This window comes from Microtus pennsylvanicus, chromosome 17 (genome assembly GCF_037038515.1).
Source record: "Microtus pennsylvanicus isolate mMicPen1 chromosome 17, mMicPen1.hap1, whole genome shotgun sequence".
NCBI lineage: Eukaryota > Metazoa > Chordata > Mammalia > Rodentia > Cricetidae > Microtus > Microtus pennsylvanicus.
In genome coordinates, this window is record NC_134595.1 from 33,218,324 (window position 1) to 33,235,056 (window position 16,733).

The following is a 16,733-nucleotide window of genomic DNA, read 5'->3' on the forward strand; positions in this document are numbered from 1 at the left end:
ACCCATTTCAAATTCTTTACAGTAAGTTTAACATTATAAATACTATACACTGAATATAACTGCCAATAAAGGTTCCATGTTGCCATTTTTGTGATGAAGTCCCGGGGTGTGGGAGGGAGGCTGTGTTCAGCAAAACCACAAAGGCACTGTGCATGCTAGGCAGGTGCTCCCTTCCAGTCTTATACTGTTATTTTTTTTAATACCTTTTTTTTCTTTTTCGATACAAGGTTTCTTTGTGTAACAGCCCCAGCATCCTGGAACTCACTCTGAAGACCAGGCTGGCCTCTGCCTCTGCCTTTGCCCCAAGGGCTGGAATTAAAGGCTTGTGCCACCACCTCCTAGTCACTTATACCTTTATCAGTTTATAAGAGACAAGGGTGAGAGAGAAGGCACAGTCAGCATTATAAGCAGTAGGACTTCATTTCAAACCTTAGAATCCACATTTTAAAAGTCAAGAATCAATGGTGCACTTTAGTAACCCAAGTGTTGGGTAGGCAGAGGCAAATGGATCCTGAGGCTCACTGGCCAGCCATTCTAGCCTAATCAATGAACTCAGGCCTATGAGAGAACTCGTCTTTAAAAAAGGGGGTAGGGGTGGGGGGCTGGAGAAATAGCTTATAGGTTAAGAGCATTGACTGTTCTTCTAGAGGACCTAAGTTTAATTCACAGCAATCACAGTGAATCACAACCATAAATAATGAGATCTGATGCTCTCTTCTGGCGTGCAGGCACAACTGCAGACAGAACACTGTATACATAATAAATAAATCTGGAAGGAAGGAAGGAAGGAAGGAAGGAAGGAAGGAAGGAAGGAAGGAAGGAAGGAAGGAAGGAAGGGAATAAAATTAATGGTTTAAAAAAAAGGTAAAGTCTTTAAAGAGACAGAGTACAGATAGTTAAGAGATTAAAAGAAATAAAGAAAAATAAGCCACATAAAAATGGAAAATTCACAGAGAGTCTGGATTATGTACATTGTGTTTTCTTTAAAATTTTTGACTGTGAAGGAGCTAAGTACAGAGACACATTTCATTACATGGGCTGCTAAGCTAAACCAGAATGGATATAAGGGTATTACGATTTCAAAATTTGGGTCTAAGGATATGATGCTTTGGAGAAGGTCTTCTTTTGTTTTCACAGAGGACCAGACCCTGTGGATTGCATCTATCCCGATATGGTATGATAGACCACGACCTCCCGAAAAATTCCTGTGAACACCCTTAAAAAATTACTTCACTCAACTGCCAACTGAGATGAACCTGACACACAGGTTACACCCTAAATGATCTGATTAACAGCGCCCCCATTCAGCAGGAAGCAGTTTGGAGAGAAAAAACTGCGCCCATGTTCCCAAATATTGTTTATAAATGTTCTTTTACATTTAAAGGGGGATATGATATAGGTATGAATAATTTGCATTGATATGATATAGATATGAATAATTTACATTGGTATGGATTTTAAGGTCAATTTTGTTATATGTATATGTATTTCTGATATTGATTAAGGTATTGTGATTGTGTAGTTCATTTAAAATGTAATGTATAATAGGAAATAAAGGTTGTTAATGGAATCATCAATAATAGTAAAGCTTGTAGTCATGTTAGTTAGATTTTCTAGATATATAGAGATATATTTCAGTTAGATAGGCATTCTTCATATCTTTCAAAGACTGCAGAATATGGCATTTTAAATGTTTTAATAACTTAGGGCTTTTCATGACAATGAGACACGTCTGCTCCTGGCAGCACCAATCTACTTCAAGAGGAAGATGGGCATCAAAGAGGCTTGTTATGGAGTTTGATAGCCATTTGGACAAGAAACTGCTCTTGCCTGGACTGTTGCATAAAATGGACACAGAGAACCCGCAGAGAGAGGACTGCTGAACTTGCCTAAAGGTGAGACGGTCTTTTGGGGTTCATGACCCATGAAAGAGTCTGCGAGACATTCTGCAGGACACAGCAGATAATGACTGAACTGTCTTTGAAATTTCCTGCTTGATGAAAATGTCTGCTGGATACTATGGGCCTGAAGGCTGAAGATGGATGCCCCAACGGTACAAAAGAACTTTGGGTGACTGTCCAGGCAGCGAGATGTCTCTGTCATTTCTAGAATTTTCTTATTTCTTGCTTACTTAGGTAGTATTACATCCTTCTGGAGTCTTTGATGGAGTTGAAGAATGAATAGTTATAGTTTTCCTTAGTTATGATAAAAGATAAAATAGATATATTGTAACTGTAATTCTTGCTTGATAACTGTTTTGCTATATGTAATCTTACTATGTTAAAATGAAAGCCTTTCTTTTTTGTTTAAACAGAAAAAGGGGAAGTGATGTGGGAGTGTCATATATCAATCTGTTGATTTCATTGGTTAAGCAATAAAGAAACTGCTTGGCCCTCATAGGTTAAAACATAGGTGGGAGGAGTAAACAGAACAGAAGGCGGGGAGAAAGAAGCTGAGTCAGGGAGTCGCCATGATTCTCCCACTCCAGGCAGACGCAGGTTAAGATCATTCCTGGTAAGCCAGCTCATGGGCTACACAGATTATTAGAAATGGACTAGTCCAGGTGCGAGAGTTAGCCGAGAAAAGGCTGGAACTAATGGGCCAAGCGGTGTTTAAAAGAATACAGTTTCCATGTAATTATTTCGGGGCATAAGCTAGAGCTAGCCATGTGGGCGGCCAGGTGCTGAGGACGCAGCTAGAGCTAGCCATGTGGGCAGCCAGGTGCTGAGGACGCAGCCCTGCCGCTCTTATTACAACAGTGTCCTCTAACTTCCACATGTGTGCTATAACATATACACATTTGCATACATGCACACAAAGACACAAATAAATTTTAAAACAATATGCAACTGGTTCCTAAGAAGCAGCAGCTGAGGTTGTCTTCTGGCATCTACATGTAAGTGTACATGTATATAAACATATCTGGCACACAAATATGCACCTGCACACACAGACAGACATAAAGACAAGAATTAAGACAAGAAATAAAGACAAACTATATTCAGATTCATAGTGGAAAGAAGCAATAGGGTAAACACTAGAAATTAATCTGGTACATAAGCGTGCACGCACACATAAACACACCCACACTCACACAAAAATGTAATAAATTTGAACTTAAATTATACAAATACACTATGATTTTAGAAGAAAGAGGACTGTGTAACTTGGTGAAGAGTGCCTGTCTTAATATGTGGTAGGCCCAATAGATCTGCCCCACTGTCTCCGTGGGTGGGTGCACCCCTTGTGGTCCTGACTTCTTTGCTCATGTTCTCCCTCCTTCTGCTCCTCATTGGGACCTTGGGAGCTCAGTCCAGTGCTCCAGTGTGGGTCTCTGTCTCTATCTCCATCCATCGCCAGATGACGGTTCTATGGTGATATGCAAGATATTCATCAGTATGGCTATAGGATAGGATCATTTCAGGTTACCTATCCTCAGCTGCCCAGGGAACTAACTGGGCACCTCGCCTTGGGCACCTGGGAGCCCCTCTAGGTCCAAGTCTCTTGCCAACCCTAAGATGGCTCCCTTAATTAAAATATGTGCTTCCTTGCTCCCCATCCAACCTTCTTTTATCTCAATCATCCCGTTTCCCCAAGTTCTCCCCATCCTACCCTTCTCACTTTTCTCTCCCCCTCTCCGCTTACCCCCCTCCCACCCCACCCCTAAGATCCCCAAGGCCAGCTGGACTGGGACTGAAAAAGCATGGGATAAAACCGGACTCTCTGAATATGGCGGACAATGAGGGCTGCTGAGAAGCCAAGGACAATGGCACTGGATTTTGATCCTACTTCATGTTTTGGCTTTGTGGGAGTCTAGCCAGTTTGGATGTTCACCATCCTACACCAGGATGGAGGGGGGAGGACTTTGGACTTCCACAGGACAGGGAACCCTGATTGCTCTTCAGACTGGAGAGGGAGGGGAAGAGGAGTGGGGGGAGGGGGATAGGAGTAGGAGGAGGGAGAGAGGAGTGGGGGGAGGGGGGAGAGGAGTGGGAGGCTGGGAGGAGGAGGAAATTTTTTTTTTCAATTAAAAAAAATAAAAAATAAATTAAAAAAATAGGTGGTAGGCCCGAGTTAATCTCCAGGACACACACAAAAAAGGTAAGAACCATTATTGATCAGTACAATGGCATCCCGAAAGATAGCTAAACAACCACTAAGTCAACATAAACAAATCAGTTTCCAAAAGTTAAGACGGTCAGTGCTACTCATCTGCAAGTATCCAAAGTCTTAAGGGGGCTAACAGAGTTTAAAGATGGAAGCTTCGTAAAATCTCAAACAAAGACATCTATATTACAATATGACAACAGTATTCAAGTCAAAATTATTTATCAAATGCCTACTAAATACCAGTCCCTAATGGGTTCTGCATTATGGAGGAGCACTACATTCAAGAAACTATTAAAGGGGCTGGAGAGATGGCTCAGTGGTTAAGAGCACTGAGTGTTCTTCTAGAAAACCTGGGTTTGATTCCCAACACTCACTTGGGTCACAACCATCTGTAACTCCTGTTCCAAGGGATTCAATACCATCTTCAGGCCCCTGTGGGCACCAAACATGTACATAGTACACAGACTTTCATGAAGGCAAAATATACACACCAAATAAATGTGTGTATATGTGTGTGTGTGTAGGTATGCATGTATGTGTATAAAGAAACTCAATGGCTCTCAAAAAAGAAGCAAGAGTTTAACAGCAGAACACAAGACTGAGTAAATAAGAGGCCAGGAAAAGTAACAATGGCAACAGGAAATGAAGTAGCCACAGCGACAGAGAGAAGCCTTGCTAAGAAACTAACCAATACATGCAGCTCATCCTACAACTGCTGCATAAAGAATATGCTATAGAGGGCTGCAATGTTGACAAGACAGGATGAGATATGGTTGCCAAATGTCTTACATTGTAATAGCAGGCAGATCTAATGTATGTGTGGCATTCTAACTCTTTCGAATCAGGACTAATCTATTATCTTACAACTAAAGCTTTTAAAACAGAAGACTAACCTAAGAGTTTCTTTTTAACTTAAAAACATTAAACAGTTTTTCTGAGAAGCAAGTATGTTCATATGTTCAAAACAACACATACACATACATACACACAAATTGAAAGAATACACAAGAAATATAAGCAATAGTTCTCAGAGAATGACTGGCTGCAGGGAATACCCAACACCTATTTTCCCCCTGGACATGGTAGTACATGTCTGTAACTAGAGCTCAGAAGGCTAACATAGGAGGAGCATTAGTTTTGGGCCAGTCTGGGGTAACAACAAAATCTTGCTCCAAAAAAATTAATTAATTAATTAATTAAAGCATTTGCTATTAGTCTATCTCTTGTTCTGTCCTGTCACAAATAGTTTCATATGAATTTTAAACTAATAAAATCCCAGGCTGTAGAGATAGTTCAGTGGTTAAAAGCACTGCCCGCTCTTCTAGAGGTCCTGAGTTCAATTCCTCACAACCACAATTATCTACAGTGTGATCTATGCCCTCTTCTGGTATAAGGCATGTGTATAGATAGAGCACTCACGTGATAGATAGATAGGTAGGTAGGTAGGTAGGTAGGTAGGTAGATAGATAGATAGATAGATAGATAGATAGATAGATAGATAGATATAGAGATACAGACAGACATATTTTTAAAGAGAGCTAATAAAACCCCATCTAATCACTAAAAAAAAGCAAATATAAATATTCAAAATTTAAATGTTGCTGATGAGCAAACAATTCTTTTTTGTTTACTTTTTTGTTTTTGTTTTTTTTTTAATATTTATTTATTTATTATGTATACAATGTTCTGTCTGTGTGTTCGTCTGCTGGCCAAAAGAGAGCACCAGACCTCATTACAGATGGTTGTGAGCCACCATGTGGTTGCTGGGAATACTCTTAACCTCTGAGCCATCTCTCCAGCCCCTTTGTTTGTTTTTAAAAAATGGTTGCTCAATAGGCCAGGCTGACCTTGAACTCCCAGAGATCCACCACTGCCCACCTGAGTCAACAACTTTTAAAATACCAAATCTTCAGACTTTCCGCGACAACTTTGTTTTTCTTTTACTTTGCACCTTTTCTGATTTCCAAGAAAAGGTTATCTATTTTGGGAGAAAAGGAAGATCTTAACTGCAAAAGGGTGAAAGTCATTTTTCCCATCAGAAGGAACATATTACTAACTGAAGGGACAGGATCACCCTCTCCCGAGTTGTTCTAGTCTCTTACCGCTTTTCCAGTAGGCCCAACTTCCAGAGAATAACATTCTTGTACAGAAATATTTAAGGTTAGGTTTTCTACAGGAAATGTATAAAGTATTTTTTTTTGGCTCAATATAAAAATCTAATGGATTCAGATAACATTCTCTGGTAAGAACTAACTAGATTATCTGAGTGTATTAAGGATAAGGACTACTATGACAGTCCCTAGTAAAGATTCCAGCCTAGCAAAAGCAACTGAGTAAAAACAGGCATGATAAGAATTAAGGGGAAGTCATAGAATACAGACTATATCTAACACATTGTAAAAGACCATACCTGTGTATATCCAAAACTACTGATGTTTACTTTTGTTTTTGAAATTTCATGTCTTTACCTGTTGGGGGAAGGAGGCAGCATGCCAGTCCCAGGAATTGAACTCAGATTATCAGACTTGGTGACAATCACCCTTACCTATTAAGCTACCTGCCCAGTCCATGAGTTTTAATTTTGGGTTATTATGGGGGTGGGGGGTACATTCATGTCACAGCTTGGGTGTCAGAGGACAACCTCCAGGAATCAGTTCTCTCCTTTCATCACATAGGTTCTGGGAATCAAACTCAAGCAGTCAAGTTTAACAGAAAGCACCTTTACCCACTAAGCCGTAACGTCGGACCACTATTTACTTTGAATAATGAAATTATGGATAATTCCTTTCCTAACAGATCTGTCATTTTTATACATAACAAAGAGTTGTTGGCTAAAGAGAGAGTGGATAAAGTGCTTGCCTCCCTAGCTTAAGTATCTAAACTTAAATCCCCATAATCCACAAAGAGGGTGGACATGAAAGTACCTACCCCATGTTCTTTAAATAAAATAGAAGCACAGAAAGAATTCCCAGAAGCTCACAGGCTGACTAGCCTGGCACTTGAAGCACAAAAACTACAGAGAGACCTTGGCCTCAATATAGATAGAGCACAACCTCCACAGGTATACCACAGCATACATACAGCCACAAACACATACACATAGAAACATGCTGAAACCTAATTCTTTGTACAAGCTATAAACAAAAGAGATGAGATGGCTTAGCCATTAAGACTACTGACTACTCTCACAGAAGACTAGGGTTAGATTCCTAGAACCCAAATGGTGACTGACATGTCTATAATTCCAGTTCTAAGAGATCCAGGTACCCATGTAATACACAGACATACAAACAAGCAAAACACTCCTAAGCACAAAATAATAAAAATAAAGAGTACTGCTATAATTTAAGTAGTACTCAAACATTTCAAATATTTAAATTAAAAAAAAAAGCTGAGTCTGATGCAAGCATCTCTAATCTCAGGATCAGAAGGATGAAACAAATGGATTGTATTTTCAAGATTAGCCTAGGCTATATAGCCAAATTCTAGACACATGCGCATACACACACACAGAGATACAAAGAAAAAGAGAAAAAAAGACTAGCTGAATAATCCCAGTACTCAGAAAATGGAGACAAGGGGATCAGAATCACACACATACACACATGCACGCGAGTGCGCACACACACACACACAAGAGAGAGAGACAGACAGACAGACAGACAGAGACAGAGACAGAGACAGAGAGAGGAAAAAAAGAGAGACAGGGGGCTGGAAAGATAGCTCAGAGTTTAAGAGCATAGCCTGCTCTTCCAAAGGTCCTGAGTTCAATTCCCAGCAACCACATGGTGGCTTACAACCATCTGTAATGGGGTCTGGTACCCTCTTCTGGCTTGCAGGCATACACACAGAATATTGTATACATAATTAATAAATACATAAATATTTTTTTAAAAAAGAGACAGAGGAAAGAAAGATACATAACTAAAATAATAAAAATAAGCATTTCTCTAAAAAAATTTTTTTGATTTGGGACAGAGAATACATGTACTACCCATCCATGTGGAGGTCACAGAAAAGTCTCAGGTATTGCTCCTTGGGTACGATTCACCTTTTGAAAAGGGATTTCTTGGGGCTGGAGAGATGGCTCAGTGGTTAAGAGCATTGCCTGCTCTTCCAAAGGTCCTGAGTTCAATTCCCAGCAACCACATGGTGGCTCACAACCATCTGTAAAGAGGTCTGGCGCCCTCTTCTGGCCTTCAGGCATACAGACAGAATATTGTATACATAATAAATAAAAAAAAAAAAAAGTAGACCCCTGAAAAGGGATTTCTTACTAGCCTAAAGCCTAAGGAAGCTACCAGGCTAGCTGGCCAGCATTAGAGGATTACACTCCTGGTGTTTTTTTTTTTTTTAAAACATGAGTTCTGGAAATAACACCACCACTCAGCACTTTAGCAGCCAGAGGTTTTACCCCAACCATCAAAAAGGCTAATTTTCATTACATCTTACTTATTTTGCATTACATATGTGTGTAGATACATGCATACCTTGGGCACATGTGTAGATGACGTGGTTCTCTCATTCTATCATGTGGATCCCTGGAATTGAACTCAGATCATGAGGCTTTGCAGCACCTTTACCTGCTAACTATCTCACTCGTCCCTTCCTCAAAAACTGATTTAAAAAAAAAAAAATCCTAAACTTAACTTAGAATAAGTGCTCCCAAAATAAATTTAATTTAAAAATCAGTTCAAGAAGGAATACAAGTGACTATATATATATATATATATATATAGAGAGAGAGAGAGAGAGAGAGAGAGAGAGATAGTGTGTGTGTGTGTGTGTGTGTGTGTGTGTGTGTGTGTGTGTGTGTGTAAAACAAAGAGACAGAAGCCATACATTTGAGGGTGGGAGTTATGGGAAGGGTTGGGGGAGAGAGGGAAAGAGGAAAAACCAAGTAACTACAGTTTAATTTAAAATAGAAGAAATAACTACAATGGACAAATTTATCAAGATGACCATCAAGAGTGATAAACCATACTATCATGGAGTTTTGTTTTGTTTTGTTTGTTTGGAGACAGGGTCTCACTATATACCTCAACTAGCCTGGAACTCACATTTTAGACCAGACTAACCCTAAGCTAAACAATCCATCTGCCTCTTCTACCTCCTAAATTGTTCTCATAGTTAAGATAGAGATGGCATGTTCTACTTTGTAATCTTCCTAAAGACTCACAACCCCAAAGAAATCATAAAGAAAATACTAGACAAACTCTAATACAGTGACATTCTACAGAAACACCTGACCAGTACTAAACTCAAGGATATCAAAAACAAAAGCATCAGAGCCAAAGAAGCATAAAAATACAGATTAAATGTCATATGTCATCCCAAATCTTATCTTCCAACAAAAAAAATAGGTAAAATTAAACAGGAAAAGCATAAATGATAGATTTTAACAATGTGTCAATACTGGCTTACTAACTATAATAGGGAGAAATCCCTATATTATCCTCTCAAATTTCTGTAAGCCTACAACTGTTCTTAAAATGAAAGTCTATCATAAAGACAAGGGAAATTAAGGCTATAACTGTAAAAGTTAACTACTTTTGGTGGTGTTAAGGATGCAATCCAGGATCTGTGCATGCCAGACTGACCCTTCTACTGAGTTACATTTCCAGCCATTTTTTAACAATTAAAAATGAATGGGTGTGGCCAGGAGGTGGTAGTCCACGCCTTTAATCACAGCACTCAGGAGGCAGAGGTAGGTGGATCTCTGTGAGTTCAAGGCCAGTCTGGTCTACAGAGCAAGTTCCAGGACAGGCTCCAAAACTACACAGAGAAACCTTGAATTGAAAAATCAATAAATAAATGAATGAACGAACAAATAAATAAATAAATAGGTGTGATTAGCATATTCCCTCTGACAATCTCAGCACTAGAGAGGGAGGTGCAAGATTGCTGTAAGTGGGGCTGGAGAGATGGCTCAGAGGTTAAGAGCACTGCCTGCTCTTCCAGAAGTCCTGAGTTCAATTTCCAGCAACCACATTTTGGCTCACAATCATCTATCATGAGATCTAGTGTCCTCTTCTGTTGTGCAGGCATACATGAAGGCAGAACACTATACATTTAAATAAAGATTTAAAAAAAAAAAGATTGATGTAAGTTCAGGGCAACCCAAGATACAAATCAAGTTCCATACAAACCTGAACCACCAACTTTTATTTATTATTTATTAAGTAAATAAATAAAAGTTCTTCAATCACACTAGCCACATCTCCAAACTCAATGAGCATACTTGTGTATAGCTAGAATACTGGTCAACAATAACTGAAGGGCAGTCCATCAAAGCACAAGTTTGGTTAAACAGTGCTAGAGAGTTTTTACTTATTTTTTTTCCAGTTTTTCAAGACAAGGTCTCTTTGTAGCTTTGGAGCCTGTCCTGGAACTAGCTCTTGTAGACCAGGCTGGCCTCAAACTCATAGATCCGCCTGCCTCTGCCTTCCAAGTGCTGGGACTAAAGGCATGCACCACCATCGCCCAGCTTGCTAGAAAGTATTTTTAAAGGAATTATTAACTGATCATAGCTCAATCTGTACCTACTCAGTCCTAAAAACCTTCAATGAAGGCTCTAGGTTGTAACCTGTAGTAATAGCATGGTTAGCTTGTGTAAGACCCTGGGTTCAATCCCTAGCACACGGTAACTAATGCGTACATAAAACCCTGACACTCAGAAGGTGGAAACACAAGATTTAAAATATTATTTGCCTTTTACTCTATGTCAGCCCTTGTACTAACCATGCAATAAGGGTACTGTCAGTGACACTGAACAACATTCATGTTAGTAACAACAAACTACACTAGCAGTCTATTCTTCATTGCCAGAGCATGTATCACAAAAGAATGGAGAAATAGCACCCTTTTTAAAACAGTGTCTTATTTGAAAAATCAGAAAATAAAAACTGTCATGTTTTTGGTTTTTGGTGGTTTGTGTTCTGTTTTCTTTTTTTGCAACAGGGTTTCTCTGTGTAGCTTTGGAACCTGTCCTGGAACTCGTTCTATAGACCAGGCTAGCCTCGAACTCACAGAGATCCTCCTGCCTCTACCTCCCAAGTGCTGGGATTAAAGGCAAGCGCCACCACTGCCCATTAAAACATGTATATGTTTTAAATCTGTTTGATGAAATAGGAAATAACAGAAAAGCACTAACCCCTTCTGCAAACCAGTATCACCAAGAAAGACACAACTACTCAAGAGTTGTGAGATCAACTCAAATGCTTTCTTTGTCCAAGGAAGATACTTTAATTGGGAAAAAAAAAGCTAACAGCCAAATACAGTTAAAAGAATTGGATCATTTTTTCAAAGAGAAGAACAGAGACTATCACAACAAGAAAAACAGAGATTCTTCAGTGACATTTGGAAGTAAACAGATCCTGCTACAGTTTGACTACATTCCCCAAAGTTCATATACTGGAAATTTCCCCAACACAACAGTCACAAAAGATGATTAATCTGCTCTCATGTACAGATTAGTAACATTAACCAGGGATGTGGTTAGTCATCACTAATGTGGGTCATTATAAAAGCAAGTTTAAAACCCCCTCTCTCTTCCCCTTGCTCTCTCCCTCTTGCCTTCTACAATGGGATGATGCAGCCTCAATAAAAACTGAAGCAGACACTGGTACCATGCTCTTGAACTTCCTAGGCCAAAACAAGAGCCAGTAAGTTGTGGTACACACCTGAGTATTGTTACTACAGCAGAAATCAAACTAAGGCAGGTCTTAAGATCAAAGCCCTGAGTTTAAATCCCCAGCACTGCAAAATTAGCATATATCTCAGAGAAAAAGAAAAACATAATAAAAGAAACATAATAAATGTAAAACAAACAGTCAGATATGATGATACAAATCTGTAATCTCAGTATTCAAGAAGCAGAAAGAGCTCAGCAGATTCAAGGACACTTTGGTCTACATAGGAAGTTTCAGCTCAGTCAGGGTTAGACACTGAGTTCCCGGTCAGCCACAGTTACATAGTTTAATTTTCAAAAAATAAATTAAACCTCAAAAAAATAAATTAAAACACACAAGGCTGGAGAGATGGCTCAGAGTTTAAGAGCATTGCCTGCTCTCCCAAAGGTCCTGAGTTCAATTCCCAGCAACCACATGGTGGCTCACAACCATCTGTAATGGGGTCTGGTGCCCTCTTTGGCCTGCAGGCATACACACAGACAGAATATTGTATAGATAATTAATAAATAAATAAATATTAAAAAAAATAAAACACACAAATGCAGGTACGCACGTACATACACACATTCTTTGGAAAGTTTATCAAGGGGCATAAAAGATCAACATGGCCTAATAATCAAACTCTCAGGCTGGAGAGTTGGTTCAACCACCACCCAGCATAAAGGCGGAATTTTAAAACTGGACACAGTAGTAAACTAATGGGAAGTAAAGCAGGACAGTTATGAGTCTGAGGCCAGACTGGGCTATACCGCAATTTTCAGCATGCTCTGGGATACATAGTGTGACCTAGTTGTCAAAAACAAAAACAAAAAGATACTTCAAATAATGGTGCTTGGGGCTGGAGAGAGGGCTCAACAGTTAAGAGTACTTGCTCTTGCCGGGCGGTGGTGGCGCACACCTTTAGTCTCAGCACTTGGGAGGCAGAGGCAGGCGGATCTCTGTGAGTTCGAGACCAGCCTGGTCTACAAGAGCTAGTTCCAGGAGAGGCTCCAAAACCACAGAGAAACCCTGTCTCGAAAAACCAAAAAAAAAAAAAAAAAAAAAAAAAAAAGAGTACTTGCTCTTGTAGAGAGCTCAGGTTCTATTCCCAACACCCACATAGCAGCTCACAACAATCTATATATAACTCCAGTTCTAGGGGCTCTAATACCTTCTTCTGGCTTCCTCAGGTACCAGGGATGTGTGCTGTGCACATACATACATACAGGCAAATATTCATACACATAAAAATAAAAAACAAATAAATTTAAAATAGTGGTGCATGCCTATAATCTAATCCCCATCTTCAGGAAGAAGATGCTAGAAGACATTCACAAGCACAATCACTGGATAAAACTTTGGGCTGGAGAAACACCTTAGTAGTTAAGAGAACTTACTACTCTTGCAAAAGACTTAGGTTCAGATTCCAGCACCCAAATCATGGCTCAATTTCAGGGAATCTAACCCTCTCTTCTGAACTCCACAGGCACTAGACACATATGTGGTATAAACAAATACATGCAGGGAAAACATTTAAAACACAATCTTTCCCAAAAAAAAAAAAAGTGAAATACTAGACTTCTAGAAATTATATAAAATTTTAGACTTAAATTTACCTATTTGCATGGTAATAATAATCATAAAACACCATAAAAGCTATCATTCATTAAATGACTACTTCATGCCAGAAATTGATTACATTTTAGATTAATTTCCACAATTTTCCTGGGATATACCTTTTGCTAAGAAAATAAGGTCCCAATTGGTTAACTGTGTAACCTGCAGGTAGGTGACAGAAAATTAAAGCACATTATCTCTCTGCTTTTCATTATCTACTGATATGGCCCTCAATACTGTAATGGCTAATCTTGACTGCATCTGGAATCAACTAAAACCCAAGCTGCTGGGCACTCCTGTGAGGGATTTTCTTGATCAGATTATTTGAAGCAGGGAGACCCACCTTAAATGTGTGTTGTGCATGGCATCTTCTGGTGACAGTCCACATAAAAGGACGTGGAAGAAGGGAACTCTGCTTTCTTCCCGCTTGCCCTCACTCTCGCTGGTAAGTTCATCTATCCTGCTGCTGCAGCATCCCTTCACATGATCAGAATCAACTTCTTCAGGATTCCAATGCAGACTAAGAGCAGCAGCTTTCCAGGAACCCTTCAGTTTTCAGGGCCAGGCTGGGGCTGCTGAGACATCCAGCCTCGTGGACTGAACAATTCTATTCTCAGACTCTCCACTGTGAGACAACCATTGCTGGACTATGCAGACCACATCCTGTGAGCCAGTCTAACAAAGCCACTTTATATATTAGTTCTATTCTTTTAGAGAACCCTGCCTAATACACCTTCCAATTTCCTTGCAATTTTTAGAGTAATTTTTTCCCTCCTTTCCTTACTCTGTTCCATTACTAACTCCCACCTTTCCATCCACAGTAAACCCTCTTTTAAGAAGGAACATGTTCTTATACTCAGAAACAGGTGTAGGGCTTGGAAGTCTTCCAAAAAGTTATCAGTTTTCGAAACACAAATTAAGGCTCTCAGACCACTGCTTTTACAGGACAGCTTTGCATCCATTTACACAACGGCCATGGTTTGACCAGTGCTTCATCAACTGTCAGTCAGAAAATATTGAGAGTTCTTGCATTTGGCTACCTCTTTCACAACTATGTCATGATATACCAATTAGAAAGTTCCAAGACGGGCTGGAGAGATGGCTCAGCGGTTAAGAGCATTGCCTGCTCTTCCAAAGGTCCTGAGTTCAATTCCCAGCAACCACATGGTGGCCTGCAGGCAGACACAATACTGTATACATAATAAATAAATAAATCTTTAAAAAAAAAAAAAAGAAAGTTCCAAGACAATACTTCTGTCAGACAATTGTCAGTCTCTACAATCTAAGGACAAAATGCTAGAGACTACAGCGCCTAAGACTTCCTTCAGGCCCAGAACAACTTGAATACAAAAAAACTTTATCTCAAAAGAACATGCTAGCCATTAAAGATGACTCTAATAAAAAGCATTATTGTTACCAACATGTCCCTACTGCTTTAATAATATGCAAATTTTATCCTCCTTTTGATGAAAGGTTAAAAATTTAGCATTCTAGAGCTAGTTGTGGGGCGTACACCTTTAAAACCAGCCGAAGGAGGCAGAAGAGGGCAGATCATTCTGGTCTACACAGCTAATTCTAGCCAAAGGTACGCAGCCAGACCTTATCTCAAAAACAAAACACATCAATCATCCCAAGAAAAACTAGGATGCCATCAACATGGTCACATCATCTTAATCCTACCTTGAGCCCGGGTCTTCCAAAAAGAGATACCCAGGGACTACCAAAAGTTTTACAAGAACATGTGGGAAACTTTGTAAAACTCACAAAACTCGGGGCTGGAGAGATGGCTCAGAGGTTAAGAACACTGACTACTCTTCCAGAGGTCCAGAGTTCAATTCCCAGTAACTGCATGGTGGCTCACATGGTGCCCTCTTCTGGCATGCAAGCATACATGGAAGGAATGTTGTATACATAATAAATAAATAAATCTTAAAAAAAAAACTCACAAAACTCTGAGTATGTCGTAACTCAATGTCCAGAGTAAAGAAAACAGATCATTTGAGACAACTCTTCTACCTTAAGAATAAATTCAGCTATAATTTGATAACTAAAAAAAGACTTTGGCCTGAAGAGATGGCACTGTCAGTAAAGCTCCTGCTATGCAAGCACAAAGACCTGAATCTTCAGCACCCATAGAAAAAGTGAGGTAGTAGATGCACCTGTAATATGCCAGTCTAGCCAAATTGGTGAGCTCCAGGTTTAGTGAGATCCTATCTCAAAAAATAACAGTAGAAAACAATTGAGGAAGCTACCCAATGTCAACCTCTGGCTTCCACATGCACATAAACACAAGTAAACATGTATCCATACACATGTACGCACATACACATTCCCTTCCTTCCTCCCTCCCTCCAAAACATCTTCAGCTGAGGAAAAGAGTACAGCGAGAAGTCAGATCTGTTGACTATTATTACATAAAAGTATTATTACTTTTATTAGTAATCCCTAGGCTTTACATGAAAAAAAATCTAGATATATCAACTGGAGAGATGACTCAGCAGGTAAAAGTATCTGCTACCACACTTAAAATCTTGAGTTCAAACCCTAGGATCGACATGATGAAAAAAAAGAACCAACTGCCAAAAGTTGTCCTCTCCTCTGACCACAAAACAGAGCCACCTGTTTAAACTTTTTCCTGAGCTTTCCCACCCCCAAATCTAGAACTTTATTAAAAGTTCTAAATAATATAGCTTTATTAAAAGACTTAATTGGGGCTAGGAAGATAGCTCAGTCAGAAAAGGTGCTTGTTGCCAAGCCTGATGACCTAAGTTCAATGATCCCCGGGCATAGTATGGTCAAAAGAGAGAACCAATCCCCAAAAGTTTTCCTCTGATTTTCACTCCACATAAGTGCCATGGCATAAAAGTCAACTCCATTTGGGGCTATGGGTAAAGCTCAGTGGTAAACACTTACCTAGCATACACAAGGCCCTGGCTTGAATCCTTAGGGGTTAGGGAACTACTGGCAAAACCCAGAACTTAGTGCTTCTCTTCAAACTTACCCCTTCAAAAGTTCTGCTATCTCACTGCAGGAGGTTTCACAAAGTTTTCAGGGTTTTTTTAACACTGCAAATAATAAAAAGTATTCACGTAAATCATCTAGCAATATCATTAAACTTTAAAAAGCAAGTTTTTCTCATGAATATATTTTACAGACTGATTAAAAATACTAAGAACATTTGATATCTTTGTAAATCAGACCCCTTGCCCAGCATAGTGGCATGTGCCTGGAGTACTAAGGAGGCTGAGAGAAAGAGGATTACTTGAGCACAGGGATTCAAGACTTAAGACAGTATAGCAAGACTGTCTCAGAAAACAAAAACAAAAAGTCAACCAC

At 39.5% G+C, this 16,733-nt stretch overlaps 1 protein-coding gene across 6 annotated transcripts in view; it reads right to left on the minus strand.

The window, feature by feature from the left end:
• Window positions 1–16,733, minus strand: part of Gigyf2 (GRB10 interacting GYF protein 2) — a 138,991-nt gene that overhangs the window by 115,541 nt on the left and 6,717 nt on the right. For 3 of the 6 annotated variants that reach the window (XR_012908193.1, XM_075951862.1, XM_075951865.1), the window contains exon 2: window positions 16,399–16,462. The exons of the other annotated variants lie outside the window; for them this stretch is intronic. The gene's annotated coding sequence lies outside the window, so the exon portion shown is untranslated. The remainder of the gene's footprint in view (window positions 1–16,398; window positions 16,463–16,733) is intronic. 6 annotated transcript variants of the gene reach the window in all.